Consider the following 16,903-nt stretch of genomic DNA (forward strand, 5'->3'; position numbering starts at 1 on the left):
ACAATTGGCTTCATTTTTAGCCAATTCATTTAAGTTTTTGTGGCCTTTGATTAATATAATTTTGTGTTAATCTTTTGTTTTCGTTGTTGTTGACTCCTATAAATACACATCCGCTGCGATAAAAAAAAATCACCGGATATTTAAAAAGCAGATCTAAGTTTAACTCTGGGCATGAGCAAAACCGTTCAAATCTATTCCGCTTAATCCTGGTCTATGCACTGTGTCAGACCCACATTACTATCGCTATTTTTTGTAATTCTGATCACATTATATTTAACCAATGCTTTGGTTAAATACCGTATACATTGCAGCCAGGGACATCTTTCACATGCTAACACCTTCTCCAAAATAGATTCTCTTCCTTAAAAAACATGCCTTGACTCTACACAAATGTTAGATTCGAACGCATAACGAATCATACATTAATATATTCATACCCAGTTACATATTGTACATAACGTGTTCATTTATTGAAAGCGTTTCATAATTTTCATCCCAGTCCATGACTACCATGAGAGACAAGGTTCAAGTGTACTGATGAAGGAATGACAGTACGGTACCATTCTCGTGCTCTCGGTGAGTCTTCAGACCATTTGCAACGTCTCACGGGTGACGGCAGATTGCCCGAGTGATCCATTGCCCTTCATTTCAATAGAGAAGAGATTGCCTCTTACTCCATCATTCCATTTGACCTGCTACTATTGTGATGTTCCGGTACTTACAGTTATGCTTCGAGAGTCTCTGAAGACATTTTGCTGCTATTGTATAAAGACACGGTGCCCCCACGTTAATATCTGAAGGTGTGCGTGGGTCCCTCTCGGTTTGTCTTTGACATGAATATCTCAATAGCCCTGTGCTCTGTGTCCTAAACCATCGCCCCAAACCTTCCGAATCTAAACCCAGAGAGACTACTCTCCCTGTCAGTCAGACGAAGAGACGGAGAGAGCTGCATTACATCTCACTCCTATACCTGTTCGTCAGATTACTCCCAGACAGATAACCTACCTGCTGCGGTCTTTCAAATGTCGGCTTTCTTCCAATGAACATTTAGTTGTAAATTGCTCGGAGTTAGATATGTAACATTGGTATAATCTGAAGTGAGGTGAAAGGTGGATGGAGGGACGGGGGTGGGGTGGGGGTAAATTGTTCCCGGAAGGTGTTGGATGTGTAAGGGCTAAAGAGGGGCAAATAACTGAATTAACATTCTCGTCGTCTCTGATTAAATGAGTTACATTTAAAATGACATCACTTGTACGATATAAAGCAGTTTAGTTTAAGTCAAACACACAATTTGATATTCTGCCATGTATGTGTGATTTCTCAGACATGAGGTCTGCCTAATGTAAACTACACTGCGTTTCATATTTACCCAAAGGTTCTGTGTCCCGGCAGCCGGAATAGCCTGTGATGGCATCTCCTCATGTCTACCTATAGCGCTTCCGTTAAGTAAGGATAGGAAAATACATTCTGGCGGTCGTTTTGCCCGCGGTTTGCTCGGAGCTGGGAAGCTTTCTCTGTCTTATCTGGCGGTACTTGCTTAAAAAAAACCCATGAGCTGCTTGGCGGCGTGACTGATCTTTGAAGCAGTTGACATTCAGAATGGGGTTAGAGAGGGCGCACAGCGCTCAATCTTTGCAGACACGTACCTTCTGGAGCAGAGGCGATTCAGAGCTGACCAGACCGCAAGTCACCATCGTGTCACGCTGTCGTCTAACTATCCGCACCTTGTCCCTTAATATCATCTTTGCAATCTTACGTACTGTCAATGGCATTAAAGGCAGGGGTTAAAATGTCTCCGCGTCACGCACGATACCTCTGACAGATTAGGTTTGGGAAATTGCAGGATGCGTCAAGGATCAGAATAATCCTGAATTTAACGAGTGGTTTCAAAAATCGCATCCAAACATCGTGTTTGTCATTTATCAAGTGAGATTGGCATTATGCATGCATGAAAAACAACTTCTGGTTTAATTAGGTTTCCGTTTTAATGTAGATGAAAACATGCGATTTGAATAAATCAACAGAAGAAACTCGCTTTTTTTTCCTTTATTATGAAAATTGTGCTGAAATTAAATACTGTTGTAATGATGTTGAGAACTGGGCCAATGTTAAACTTTGGGCGCCATCTACCGATGCCAATATGTATTTCAGCATCCAACGAAGGTAACTTAAAGGGTAAAGCATGGTATAAAGTAATAACGCATCTTCTCACTCCAGCTGACGGTCGGTTCAGCTCAATGACGTTGGACCGTGCTGATAAGACATCCTAAATAACCTCTAAATATACAAATAATCCGAATGAACTTCCAAATAATAACTATTTTAAAACTGTGGTTAACCGTTATAACAACTCTCTAACCTCGACCCTCAACAAAGGCGCCAGCACCACATTACCAGCACCAAGACGCGGGGGTCGTCCACAGGCACTTTATAATGCAAAAATGAGGGCCTTTTGTATTATTCTTTAGGTTACCAAGATAAGGGACGTGTAGGATGTTCATAAAACACAAAAAATAATTACACGTTAGAATTATGATTTCTAAAATGTTTACTATATAGAAAACAGCTTGTCTATGATAGCAATGGCATCTGATTTGGCAGATTTACTAAACAGTTTACACTAACATCCCCTTTCTGTTTTAAAATTGAATCCAGTTTCTGTTCTCTAAATAAATCCAACGGGCTTGTAACACACATAGTGTGCTATGCTCATCATACATCTCATTCTTGGTTTGTGTCAAGTGATCGCTTAATGCAGACCCACATAACCCACTAGTTAATGTGAGGCTGTTGCATCTGTCACGTTGTAACCTACAGAACTAATTTCTCTCTTCCCTGTGTGACCTTTAAGATATATTTCACAATATATCCAATTAAAGGCACAAGATAAGTAATTCTAGGGCGCTGAAATACCTCCTTACCTTGCTGATTTTGATTCTTTAGAACTCTTGCTATACCGAATTAAAACAATAACAACGCGTGATTAAAATTACATTAAAATGCGCTAAGATACTGTGTAATCTATTTACAGAGTCGGCAGCTGCAATTTCCTCGGTTCCCCCTCTGCAGAGTCTTCTAAACTAAAGGCTGCATTTGTGCCACGAAGATTAGTCGAGAACATAGAGAATCCCAAGGTCCCTGCTTCAAGGTCCGTGTAAACGGGACATATCGCTATTGACTAACTTTTTTTTGGTGTTTTAAAGCGTACAAGGCAATGTCTGGGGCTCTGTTCAAAACGGGCCTTCTCGTAAGGAACTGACTTGATTCAAATTAATCTGACAAAAAAATCTTTTCGATTTTTACTGCAATTGGGATCTTCACGGAGTCAAAACAGCGGGGACACGCGCAGATTATACTCTGGATTCTAATGTTGACTATTTGTTTCAGACAGAGTTTGATGCGATTCGTCTTGATTGATAAAACGATGTAATGATGCCGCCCAGAGATGTTTATCGATGTGCCCTACTGGACACTGAGAGTTATTCCAGTTGCGCCATAGATCCTAAGTCCGAATGTATTCCTCTGATTTACAGAAGAAATCACTTCTACTTATTTATTCATCTACTTCCATTAACGTGATATCCTTCCATTGGTATCGATCTGTTTATACCCAATGTGTTAAAAATGTCATGTTGACGTATAGGAATTACTTAACGAGCGTTCACATTAGAAAACTGAATCCCACATGATACCAATCTTTTTCGAATATTCGGCAGCACATCTGCCTGCAGGTTTACAACATATTCCCCTCGAGTTTAGAATACTTAGTCGATCCTAATTGAGAAATGACAGATATCTTTGCTTGTTGGTACTACTTTGTAAACAAATGCATTTGCTCTCATAACTTCTGGTTACAAAAAGGCATTTATTAAAAATGAATTAATTATTTGACTTTTAGCATAATTAATAGCTATAGTAAGCATTTTCCTTGGTGAAATTACTAACTATTCAGAACCTATCAAATTCTCTGGTGGAATATCCGCCTTGGTAAACAAATGCCGTTTTGTAAGTCTACAGAAACAAAACAAGAAACTTGTCTTCTTTGATTACTAAATGATTTGACTCTACCTCTTATTTAAATAGCAAGTAAATAGGTAAGAGTAAAAAATAGTCCAAGATTGCAAATGCTTAATTGTTGTTTAAGTTCTGGCTTCAATTTTCCATTTAATTACTGGTCATTATTCCTGTAACCTGCTGTATGGAAATGTACAAATCAACAACCCTCACCCATTTCATTACATGGGGCAAATGTAGCTGATGCTACGAAGTGCACAATACCCAGATGGGGGCAGACGTAGGCATATAAAATGCACACATACATACATAGCAACTGGAATTTATGGAGTGCCTTTAACATACGAAACATCCCAAGGCACTTCACAGGAGAGTTATTAAACATCGGCCAACATAAGGAGTTATTAGGATAAATGACCAAACAGTTGGTCAAAGAGGTAGTTTTTAAGGAGTGTCATAAAGTGCAGGAGAAAGATACAGGGGTGGAGAAGCTTAGGGCTCAGGCAGGCTGTTTACCTGACATGGAAAGTAAATGTCAAGAGTATTGCAATTGTATTGATGGACTCAGTATGGAACATGCTATGTGGATAAAAGTTGAATTCTACACACTTACTGAAATATTAAATTTGAAATGTTCTGGAATGCACTTTGCAATGTTTTATGAATAAAGCATATTTTTTGGGCGGGGGAAGGGTGGGAGCCGAAGGCATAGCCAATAATGACAGAGCAATTAAAACCTGAAAGGGCGGAGCGCTAGATTTGGAGGAACCCAGAGATTTTGTAGGCTTTCGGGGTAGAGGAGATTGCAGAGATAAGGAGTGGTGAGGCCATGGAAGGAATTGAAAACAAGGATGAGAATTTTTAAATTGAGATGCCAATGCTAGCCGGTGAACACAGGGTAGATGAATGCCTGGTACTTCATGTGAGTTAGAAAACTGGCACACGAGTTTTAGATAAGTTCAATTTTATGGCGGGTGAAAGATGAGTGGCCAGCCAGGGAAGCAATGAAATAGTCAAGAGGTATGGAGGAAATTTTTAGTTGAGGCGGGTTTGAGGATGCACGGTGTTATAGAGATGGAAGTAGGCTGCCTTGGCAATGGGGTGGATATGTGGTTGGGAGCTCATCAGGGTCAAATACGACTCTAAGGTTGCATACAGTATGATTCAGCCTCTGGCATTTGCTAGGGAGAGGATTGGATTTGGTGAATTGGGAAAACAGTTTGTAGTTGGGACCAAAGACAATGGGTTTGGTATTCCCAGTATTTAGTTGGAGGAATTTTTTGCATGTCTGAATTGGATGTTGGAGAAGCAGAGTAACAGACAGGTTAGGGTTTGAAATTTCATGGTGACATAGAGCTTGGGGTCATCAATGTATCAGTGGAACCTTATGAGTTTTCCAATGGTGTCTCTGAGAGACATGTAGATGAGAAATAGGAGTATGCAAAGGAAGATTCTTAGCAGATTCCAGAGGGAACAGGAGCAGAAAGAGAAGCAATTGCAGATGATTCTCTGACTCTGACTGTATGGATAAGAATAGAACTCAGTGAGGGCAGCCTCACCCAGCTGGATGATGGAGTGGTCTTGGGGAAGCATAGTGTGATCAGCCACGTTGAAGTCTGCAAGCAGGTCAGGAAGGGAGTGGAGAGATAGTCAAGTATGGCCACAGACACATGGGATATCATTTGTGACTTTGAAAAGGGCTGTTTGTGTTGTGACAGGATGGAAACCTGTTGGAAGGGGTTCAGACATGGAGTTGAGGGAAAGATGAGTACAGGTTGGGCAGATGACAACAGGTTTATATACACACATACATATGTACACATAAATACACACACACACACACATACACTAACCAGAAAGAGACATACAGACAAAAAGACAGATTACATAAACACTGGCAGACACGCAGAAGCAGACGATGCCTCTCTCACACAGATGCTCGGGCAGACACAGAGCAGACATGCACACACGGGCAAACACGGAGACATATAGAAACGGAAAGAAGCAGACATCCGCAGCTACACCGAACCTGATTCATAGATAAAGATATTGTAGTTCAGAGACAGGTGTGCACACACTTACACGCACAAGGAGGCCAAACGTAGATAGGTACATACATAGAGTGCTGGATGCACACAGGATGTGCGGACAAAGAGCGCAGACACGTCCCAGCGCGCAGTCTTGCACACAAATACGCATTCCCTCATTTTCGATTTAATTCATTAGAAATACAGTTGTGTTCGAATGAAATAGGAGAGGTTTGCTGGGGGAAAGAATGCTGCAGATGCTGGAAATCTGAACAAACAGAAAATGCTGGAACCCCTTAGCAGGTTAGACAGCATCTATGGAGAAAGGCGGGAAATTACCGTTGCAGGTATCACTCTATCTTTCTGTCTCCACACATGCTGCCTGACCTGATAAACGTTTACAGCATTATCTGTGATATTTTTTAAAAGTCTTGTGGAATCTCGATTAAATGATGAACTGAATGCAGATTATAAACCACTAAAGATGGAGCTACAATGTGATGCTGCTTATCTCACTCGGTCCATGTTCCTAATACAAGGTGACCGTTCACTCCGCTATCTTATGCTGTGCTTGGCAAGATGTTAATGCGCTAGAATAGTATTGTTAGGAAGTCCGGTACTATCGCCAGGTCATCGCAGCGGATTCGGTATAAATGTTAGGAATGTCGAGACGAGAATATTCTTTGCAATATTGAAATACAAACTTTCATATCTGTAGGCAATAATTGCTTAGGATAACTAACAAACCTATTGTCGCTATTGGTTCTGCGCTGAATGCCATTCTGTGGTAACAACCATATTCCTCCATCGGATTGGGAACAGACGCCGGAGCCATTTAAACAAGCCCTTTAAATGGTGAGTGAGGCTGAGTGTGAACAAGGAGAACAAGCTGTCATCAATGAACGGCTACAATTCCGAATTTCCAAGCACTTTCTTCACGAAATAATGGTCGCCGATGACAATTCCGTGCGATCATTGTGGAAATGTGTGTCACAAAGTGCCCTTCGAAAGCTGGTGACTGACAAGCTGCAGCGATTGAAACATGTACCCATGTACTGGAAGCAATGGGAAGCTGGGGAGCGGGACCATTGGGTGCGAGCTGTGATCTGCGGCGTGGAGATAATTTCTGAAAATGTCCATCCATCTGGGCTGACACTTCTCACCAGAGGTATGCACCTTACAAACTGGGCACAGACACCGGGGGTTGTCACACTGACCACAATATAACAGATTGCCGGTTTCATCTTGTAATTTCACAATGAATTTCATATTCTCAATCTTTGAAATAAACAAAAAGTGCGTGACTCTTTTTTTAAAAGCGATGAATGAATGAGTGTTGCAGACAACAATATCAAACATAAACAAAATCTTGAAATAACATACCGGTTTCCTAAAGGTGATCCCTCCGGGTAAATCTGGCCGACCCAGCAGATCGTGTGAAGATTGCGAGCTCTTGGATTAGGACTAACCAATTTTCACCATGGCAACCAATAAATGCAGCAGCAAAGATCGTGTTCAAATTGTTCCATTTATAGCGAATGCAATTGCTGAGTTATAATAAACACGTTATTACGCGCGTACAATCAATTAACTAGATTGGTTTGTTGTTAAGAAATCAACATTGTGAGGGAATCCAACATGTTGGAAAGTGTGGATCTTCCTCGAGTTGGTGTTGCCTTTGACTGAATGGGGAGAGAGTTAACGCGCTGCTGTTGAGGTTTGCAGATTGCGTGAAGAGGATTGCGTGTGCCAAATAAGAAGGGGGTTGAATGTTTGGTGTTGACTGTGTGAAACGGAGTGAATTAGGAGCGAGAGAGCAACCATGAAAAGAAACGATGTAGATTAGGATGACCTTTCGGAATGTTCTGATGTTGTGACCATGCGACCAGATTACCACGGAACGAGAACGGGAGAGAGAATTTAAAAAAAAAACAGGGGTAATAATAACTGGTATGTGTCAGAGGGATTGTTTGGCTTTAACGAAAGGTTTGTGGAGGGGAGGGGTAGGGGGAGAGATTGAAAGCGTGCCGTCCTTCTGCATATTGCACAAGGCAAGCTCCTTACAACTTGTGCCACAAATAACGAATGATAACTGCAAACATATCATCACTTTTACAATTTGCACCTCTTAACCAATGTGTGTGTGGAACTGATTCTGGAAAAATGTACTTGATAAACATGTGCATGTTAAGAAACATTGTGAACACTACAGAACTATAGAAATTTATAACACAGGAGAACACCATTCAGCCCACTGTTTGTTGCCTCTGCTAGGACAATCTAAAACTAAACTCCATTTTTAAAATTTCCTCTATGTCAAATATTTATCAGATGTTCCATTAAAAGATACCATGGTTTCCATTTGAACCACTCCTTATAGAAGAGCTTTCAACTCTTTCAACTCTACCCCTTATTTTCAGTGATCATTTTAAATGGATAACCTTTTGTCACACGTTCCCCAGAGGAAATTGTGTTTTCTTATGCATCTGAACAACATCTTCATAATTAAATAAAAACTCCATTAACTTGCCTCTTAGCCTTATCTGCTCTAGTGAAAATTATCTCAGTACCTTACATCTGTCCTTGATCTAGGCATGCTTCTGTGTGCTACAGCTAGCTGCTGGGAAAGTGCAAGTGGGCATTGGTACAAAGAAGGCCCCTCACCAGGAGCAGCTTGTTGGCAGCACTACTGACCGAGCTGGCTGAGTCCTAAAGGACAAAATGGCTACCCTGAGTCTGAGGCAGGTGGTGAAATAACCTACAAGAGGGAAAATCCTACTTGACCTCATCTTCACCAACCTGCCTATCACAGATGCATCTGTCCATGACAGTATTGGTAGGAATGACTACAGTGGAGATGAAGTCCCATCTTCACATTGAGGATACCCTACATCATGTTGTGTGGCACTACCACTGTGCTAAATAGGATAGATTTCAAACAGATCTAGCAACTCAAGACTAGACATCCATGAGGCACTGTGGGCCATCAGCAGCAGCAGAATTGTACTCGACCACAATCTGTAACCTCATGACTTGGCATATCCTCCACTCTATCGTTACTATCAAGCCTGGGATAAACGCTGGTTCAATGAAGAGTACAGGAGGGCATGCCAGGAGCAGAATCAGGCATACCTTAAAATGAGGTGTCAACCTGGTGAAGCGACAACACAGGAATACTTGCATGCCAAACAGCATAAGCAGCAAGTGATAGAGCTAAGCAATTCCACAACCAATAGATCAGATCTAAGCTCTGCAGACCTGTCACATCCACTCCTGAATGGTGGTGGACAATTACAGAACTCACCGGAGGAGGAGAATCCACAAATATCCCCATCTGCAATGATGGGGGGGGCGCACATTAGTTCAAAAGATAAGGCTCAAGTGTCTTCAACCATCTTCAGGCAAAAGTGTCAAGTAGGTGATCCATCTTGGCCTCCTCCAGAGGTCCCCAGCATCACAGATGCCAGTCTTCAGCCGATTAGATACACTCCACATGAAATGGCAGAAGGCACTAGATACTGCAAAGGCAACGGGCCCTGACAACATTCCGGCAGCAGTATTGAAGTCTTGTGCTCCAGGAATAGCCACGGCCCGAGTCAAGCTGTTCCAATACTGCTGCAACATTGCATCTACCCGGCAATGTGGAAAATTGCCCAGGTATGTCCTGTACACAAAAAGCAGGACATTCCAACCTGGCCAATTACTTCTCCATTTGTCAACTCTTAATCATCAGCAAAGTGATGGAAGGTGTCACTGACAGTACTATCAAGTGGCACTTACTCCTTGATAACCTGCTCACTGGCGCCCAGTTTGGATTCTGACTTGGCCATTCAGCTCCTGACCTCATTACACTTTTGGTACAAAAATGCACAAAGGAGCTGAATTCAAGAGGTGAGGTGAGAGTGATTGCCTATGACATCAAGGCAGCATTTGACAGAGTGTGGTATCATGGAGCCCTAGCAAAACTGGAGTTAGGAGGAAAACTCTCCACTGTTTGGGGTCATACCTAGCACAAAGGAAGGTGATTATGGTTGGTCGAGGTCAGTCATCTCAGTCCCAAGACATCACTGCAAGAGTTCCTCAGGGTAGTGTCCTAGGTTCAACCATCTTCAGCTGCTTCATCAATGACCTTTCCATCAAAGATCAGAAATGGGGATGTTTACTGATGATTGCTCAATGTTCAGCATCATTTGTGACTCCTCAGATACTAAAGCAGTCCTTGACCACATGCCGCAAGACCTGGACAATATCCGGACTTGGACTGATAAGAGACAAGTAACATTCGCACCACCCAAGTGCCAGGCAATGACCATCTCCAACTAGAGAGAATCTAACCATCGCCTCTCGACATTCAATGGCATTACCATAGCAGAATACCCCACTATCAACACCCTGGGGGTTACCATTGATCAGAAACTGTACTGAACCAGCCAAATAAGTACTGTGGCTGAAGAGCAGGTCAGAAGCTAGGAATTCTGTAGCAAGTAACTCACCTCCTGACTCCCCAAGGCCTGTTCACCATCTACAAGGCACAAGTCAGGAGAATGATGGAGTACTCCCCACTAACCTGGATGAGTGCAGCTCCAGCAACATTCAAGAAGCTTGACACTGTCCAGGACAAAGCAGCCTGCTTGATTGGCACCCTATCCACCAATTTCAACATCACACCCTCCACCATCAATGCACTGTGGAAGCAGTGTTTATCCTCTAAAAGATGCACCTCACCAAAGCACTTTCAACAGCGCTTTCCAAACTTGCAACCTGTACCACCTAGAAGGACGAGGGCGTCTGGGTAACTACACAACTGATCACCAATCAGTCATACTGATCCCCCAACTATCACCCGACTTGACCCTACTACCCCCTACCGAACCACACTCCCACCCCGAACCATTCCCCTGACCCACCTAGCATCTCATCCATCTGTCACCTTGCACACCTACTACCTCACCCACATGCCACCTCATCCGGCTGCCACCTCACCCATCTACCACCTCACTCACTTTCCACCCTACTGACCCACCATCTCACCAAATTACTACCTCATCAATCTACCACCACCAGCACCTACCACCCTATGCACCTACAGCCTCACCTACTACTATCTCACCTACCTTACACCTTACCCACCTACTACTCACCCACCCACCTACCCAATTACCATCTCACTCCCCTACCATCCTACTCACCAGCAGCTCACCCACCTGCCACCCTACCACCTACCACTTCACCCACCTGCCACATCACCCACTTGCCACCTCACCCACCTATCCACTTACCCACTTATTTCACCAACCCTATGTACTTACCAATTTACCTCACCCACCTCACTACCAACCTACCTATTCACTCATTTATCCACTCACCCATTCACTAAGATTCAAACTGGACCTAGCTAGTACTGTACAAAGAGGGAGTGTCCTGTCTTCCCCCCACCCCACCTGCACTCTACACTACTGCAACGGAATTCTCTGAGGGTTGCTGTGCTTCCCATTTCTGGAAAGCCAGACTTGGAAGGTCATAGAAGAAATGTGGAGCAACATCAAGTCAAGGCAGAGCGGAGTGGCGATCCAATGATGATTCCTGCTCCTGGAAGATTGGGACCATAGATTCTTACGTTTGGAAATAGTTTAAAGGGTAATGGGTTCTTCTGTGGGTGGAATTACATGATGAAAATGAAGCTTGTGGATATAAATTTGTCTGATGGCGCACACACACACACAAACACATACTATGCATGCTTATGTGAGAAAATCACAATCCAATTAGGAATGAAAGTCAAGCAATTCTACAGAAGATACCTAAAGTTGCCACCTCAAAAAACATTTTACATACTGTCATTGGTTCCTTTTATAAATATTATATAATAAAACATATAATTTATAATAAATATATAAATATGTAATAAAACAGTATATTTTCATGAGTTATAATTGATTTTTAATAGGAAATTATTATTACAGTGGTATGAAATTGTCCAAGCTTTTTTTCCCTCAGTGTGTAATAATTTCCAGATTTTTAACAGGGATAGTGAGAAAAATCAGATTTTTACAGCATAACAAAACTAAGATGAAACTTTCACACAGCAAATTTACCACCTAATTTGGAACTTGGATTTAATCTGTTTTGGCTATTTTATTTACAGTAAAACTATTATTCATCAACCTTCTGTAAAAAGGATAATTGATGATCTACTTTGTGGAAAATAAATTTCATAATTCTTGTTAAGTAGAAAGGTAGGGTTTTAAGGATTAAAACTATCATAGAAAAGCTTCTAACCCAAATGGCATTGATTCTGAAATCCCTATCTTGGAAGGTAACCACTCCCCTGTCTCATTTGTCCCAGTGAAGTGCTGCTGCATTTAAATGGAATGCAGCAAACAATGTACTTAGATACAAGAAGCAATCACAAGTTAAAACCATAACAATAAATAGATATCCAATACCTGCCAACTATACCAAAACTTATGTGAAGCTGTTGCAGCACCTCATACATTGAAAATGCTTCACCAGATTGGCTCCATAGAAAATCAATGGTACCAGAAAGAAACGATTCTTAAGACAACCAATATGAAGACAGAACAGGAGCCCTTGTTATTTTATAAAAAGTAAGATCCTGGGCCTAATGAAAATTTGGCAATTGTGTATTATCTGGTGAGTTGCTCATCTAGATCTGTAACTCCTTTAGAGGATAGGTCATGAAAAACATGTATATGTCTGTTACTCTCTGGCACCAATTTATTTGCGCAATTTTATTCACAGAATGAGGACAAGCCATTATACATAATTTTTTGGTTGAATTAGAACAACCATTAATTATTGAGATATGACTTACAGTCTAGTTTTTATTGCAAGTGTAGTATAAGGATCTGGCATAGAAAGGGTGAACATGGGATTGGGTACAGTACCGCCCACATTCTGATGTAAAGGAACACATGACACAAGTCAAGAGGGCAGTGTTGCACTGGACAGAGACGTGTGTAGAGGTAAACATGGAGAGAGCTCCCAGCTTTGAATTTATAATATATATATGTATGTAATTACTAGTAGTTAATAAACACTTACTGTTAAACTATACAAGAGTCAGAACCTCTTTTTGAGACCTACCAAACTACACACAACATCTTACATCATGGTGGCAGCTACCAGAACCTCACAGAAGCTGGAAAGGAAATTTGAAACTTGGAGGATTGAAAAAGCAGCATTCTGACCTGATGACAAGCACCAGAAGCTGAAGGTGCAGAACATCACTGGAGAAAAGCTCCAAAGCAGGATTGGAAGCAGAAGACAGAAATAAAACTCTACACTGCAGAAGAAGATGCCATTGAATCCTATGGAAGTCCAAGTTCAATACCCAAACAGTGCAGAATCAGACAGCATAGCAGGCGTGAGCTAAAATACTTAAATTGTTGGCCAGAATGAGTTTTTAAAAACTTTTAAGTTAGCAGCAGTCAGAATTAACATTTTAAAATGCACCTGAAGAGCCATAATCCCAAATGGCACCTAAACATCTGGTGGCCAAGCTTGGTCCAATTGAGAAATTTAAAAAATAATACTCAACAGTTAAAAGCTCAGCAAAAGCTGGGAATTGATGGTTTCAATACTGGAAAATACTTAAATAGTGTGTGGAAGACACAGTAAGTTCAAAACAGGGAGTTGCCGCTGAAAAATTTAAAACACAGAAATCATAATGGCCATTCCTGCGGCAGCCCACCAAAACCAACAAGCGCAGGAATGGTCATTGGGAAGAAGCATGCGGCAGCACTGTCTTGGAGTTCCTTACAACATTTAAAGATATGCACACTTAAATTTTAAATGACCATGGGTCAACAATTTACATTACCAGACCTGTTGGGACTCATCCAAGCCCAGGCCAGTAATTGTGGATGTTGGAGAAAGAGATTCCTTGGATACATAATTGCTTCAGGTCTAGACAAAATGACAGAAGTTGAACAGGTTAACACGCTGCTTTATTCGATAAGTCCAATAGCCGATGATATAATAGCTAGACAAGGAATCAACGAATCCTCAGCAAGATTTGATGAAGTTTTAAAATCATTTGATACATTTTAACTTGAGCAGTAACAAGGTCATTGGATGAGTAACATTTAACCAATATGTCCAGCAGCCAGGAGAACTTGTTGACTCCTTCATTAATGAGTTGTACAGAATGGCTGAAGGCTGTGACTACGGTGACCAATAATCAGAGATAATCAAAGACAGAATTGTTGTTGGAGTGGTGGATGAGGCACTCTCAGACATGCTTCAAGCTAAGAAAGATTTTACCCTAGAAAAAGCCAATCAGATTGGGCAATCTGAAATCCATTTACAGCACAGATCCATTTTAAGGAGTGAATGAAAGCCAGGTGCAGAGCAACAACCACTCTCCAGCTAATAAAACAGCAGAGGAGCAGGGTTACTGCAGGCCAAGAGAAGCAATACATTAACTGACTACTAGAGGGAGGGCGACTGTGGAGCTAAGAGCCCACATAGGCACGATCAATGTCTGGCAGTCTCAACACAGTGCTTTAATTGCAACCACATAGGATACTTCAGAAAGCTATGCAAAGCTGATCACAGATGATCACAAGACAATTCACAAGGCTGAGGTATCACTCTGAGAAGAAACACACCCATGCTTTTTGGGTGAGATCAAATATCAGAGATTTTCACTCTGAATGCAGACATCTTGGCCAATGGTCATCTCATAAACTTTAAATTGGATACGGGAGCCAGTGTTAAGGCCCTGTCGGATAAGGAACCATGGCAGCTGACCATGGCTGATGCTACCACAACACGGCTATATGGAGCAGGCAGCAACCAACTCCTGGTGAAAAGTACTCTGGAGGTGACACTCAGGTACAAAGACAAAAGAATACAAGAAACCATGTTCATTGTCTGCAAATAAGAATGTTCCCTTTTAAACTGAAAAGCCTATGTCGACCTTAACCCCCTACAGAAAATTGACGAGGTCAACCAGCAAGGGCCTGGTTCCAAATTTAAAAAGGAGTTCCCGAAACTCTTTACCAGATTGGAGTGACTAAGGACCGCATACAGGATTACAGTGAGTTAGAATGCTAAGCCCATTTGCCTGTTCATGCCACAGAAAATACTCCATCCACTCATGAAACAAGCGCAGCAACAACTGGATGAGATGACAAAAATGGGTGTCATCTCCCCCGTCACTCAGCCAACCAAATGATGTCCTGCCATGATCCCGGTCCCAAAACCAATATCTGTATCGACTTGACACAGCTCAATAAAGCCGTGGTGAGAGAAGACCACACAATGTGCTTGGCGGGCAACAGCCTGACCAAACTCTCTAAAAGCACAATGTTTCCAAAGCTCGATGCTAACAGCGGTTTTTGGCAACTTGCATTCGATGAAACGTCCAGGTTGCTGACCTTGCTCATCACCCCTTTGGCAGACTCTGCCTCAACTGCTGACCATTCAGAATCACCTCTGCACCGGAAATGTTTCAACGCATGATGTCAGTCATTTTGCAGGGCCTAGAGGATGTCGTCTGCCATAAGGAAGATACTTTGGTCCATGGCACAACAGTGCAAGAACATGACAAAAGGCTCACAGCAGTCCTAGAATGCATGTAGGGAGCAGGGCTGACACTGAACAAAGGACAAAGAAAAGTACAGCACAGGAACAGGCCCCTCAGCCCTCCAAGCCTGCGCCGTTCATATTGCCTGTCAAACTAAAACATTTTGCACTTCCAGGATCCGTATCCCTCTATTCCCATCCTATTCATGTATTTGTCAAGCTGCCTCTTAAACACCACTATCGTACCTGCTTCCACCACCTCCTCTGGCAGCGAATTCCAGACACTCACTGCCCTATGCATAAAAAACTTACCCCACACATCTCCTCTAAAGTTTTCTCCTCTCATCTTAAATATATGTCCCCTAGTAATTGACTCTTCCACCCTGGGAAAAAGCTTCTGACTATCCACTCTGTCCTTGGCATTCATAATTTTGTAAACTTCTATCAAGTTGCCCCTCAATCTCCGTTACTCTAGTGAGAACAATCCAAGTTTCTCCAACCTCTCCTCATTGCTAATAACCTCCAGACCAGGCAACATCCTGGTAAACCTCCTCTGCACCCCCTCCAACGCCTCCATATCCTTCTGGTAATGTGGTGACCAGAATTGCACGCAATATTCCAAGTGTGACCTAACCAAGGTTCTATACAGCTGCAGCATGACTTTCCAGCTTTTATACTCAATACCCCTGCCGATGAAGGCAAGCATGCCATATGCCTTCCTGACTACCTTATCCATCTGCGTTGCCACTTTCAGTGACCTGTGGACTTGTACACCCAGATCCTCTGCCCGTTGATGCACTTAAGGGTTCTGCCATTTACTGTATAATTCCTACCTGTAATAGACCTTCCAAAATGCATTACCTCGCATTTGTCCAGATTAAACTCCATCTGCCATTTCTCCGCCCAAGTCTCCAACCGATCTATATCCCGTTGTATCCTTTGACAATCCTCTTCACTATCTGCAACTCCTCCAACCTTAATGTCGTCTGCAAACTTACTAATTAGCCCAGTTACATTTTCCTCCAAATCATTTATGTATACTACAACAGCAAAGGTCCCAGCACTGATCCCTGCAGAACACCACTAGTCACAGCTCTCCATTCAGAAAAGCACCCTTCCACTGCTACCCTCTGTCTTCTATGACCAAGCCAATTCTGTATCCATCCTGCCAGCTCACCTCTGATCCTTCCATCGTCGATCATCTTTGTCACTCCCTCGAAAAACTCGATCAAGTTAGTGAGACACAACCTCCCCTTCAAAAGCCCCATGCTGCCTCTCACTAATACGCCCATTTGCTTCCAAATGGTAGT

The sequence above is a fragment of the Carcharodon carcharias genome, chromosome 11, assembly GCF_017639515.1.
Source record: "Carcharodon carcharias isolate sCarCar2 chromosome 11, sCarCar2.pri, whole genome shotgun sequence".
In the NCBI taxonomy this organism is placed as follows: Eukaryota; Metazoa; Chordata; class Chondrichthyes; order Lamniformes; family Lamnidae; genus Carcharodon; species Carcharodon carcharias.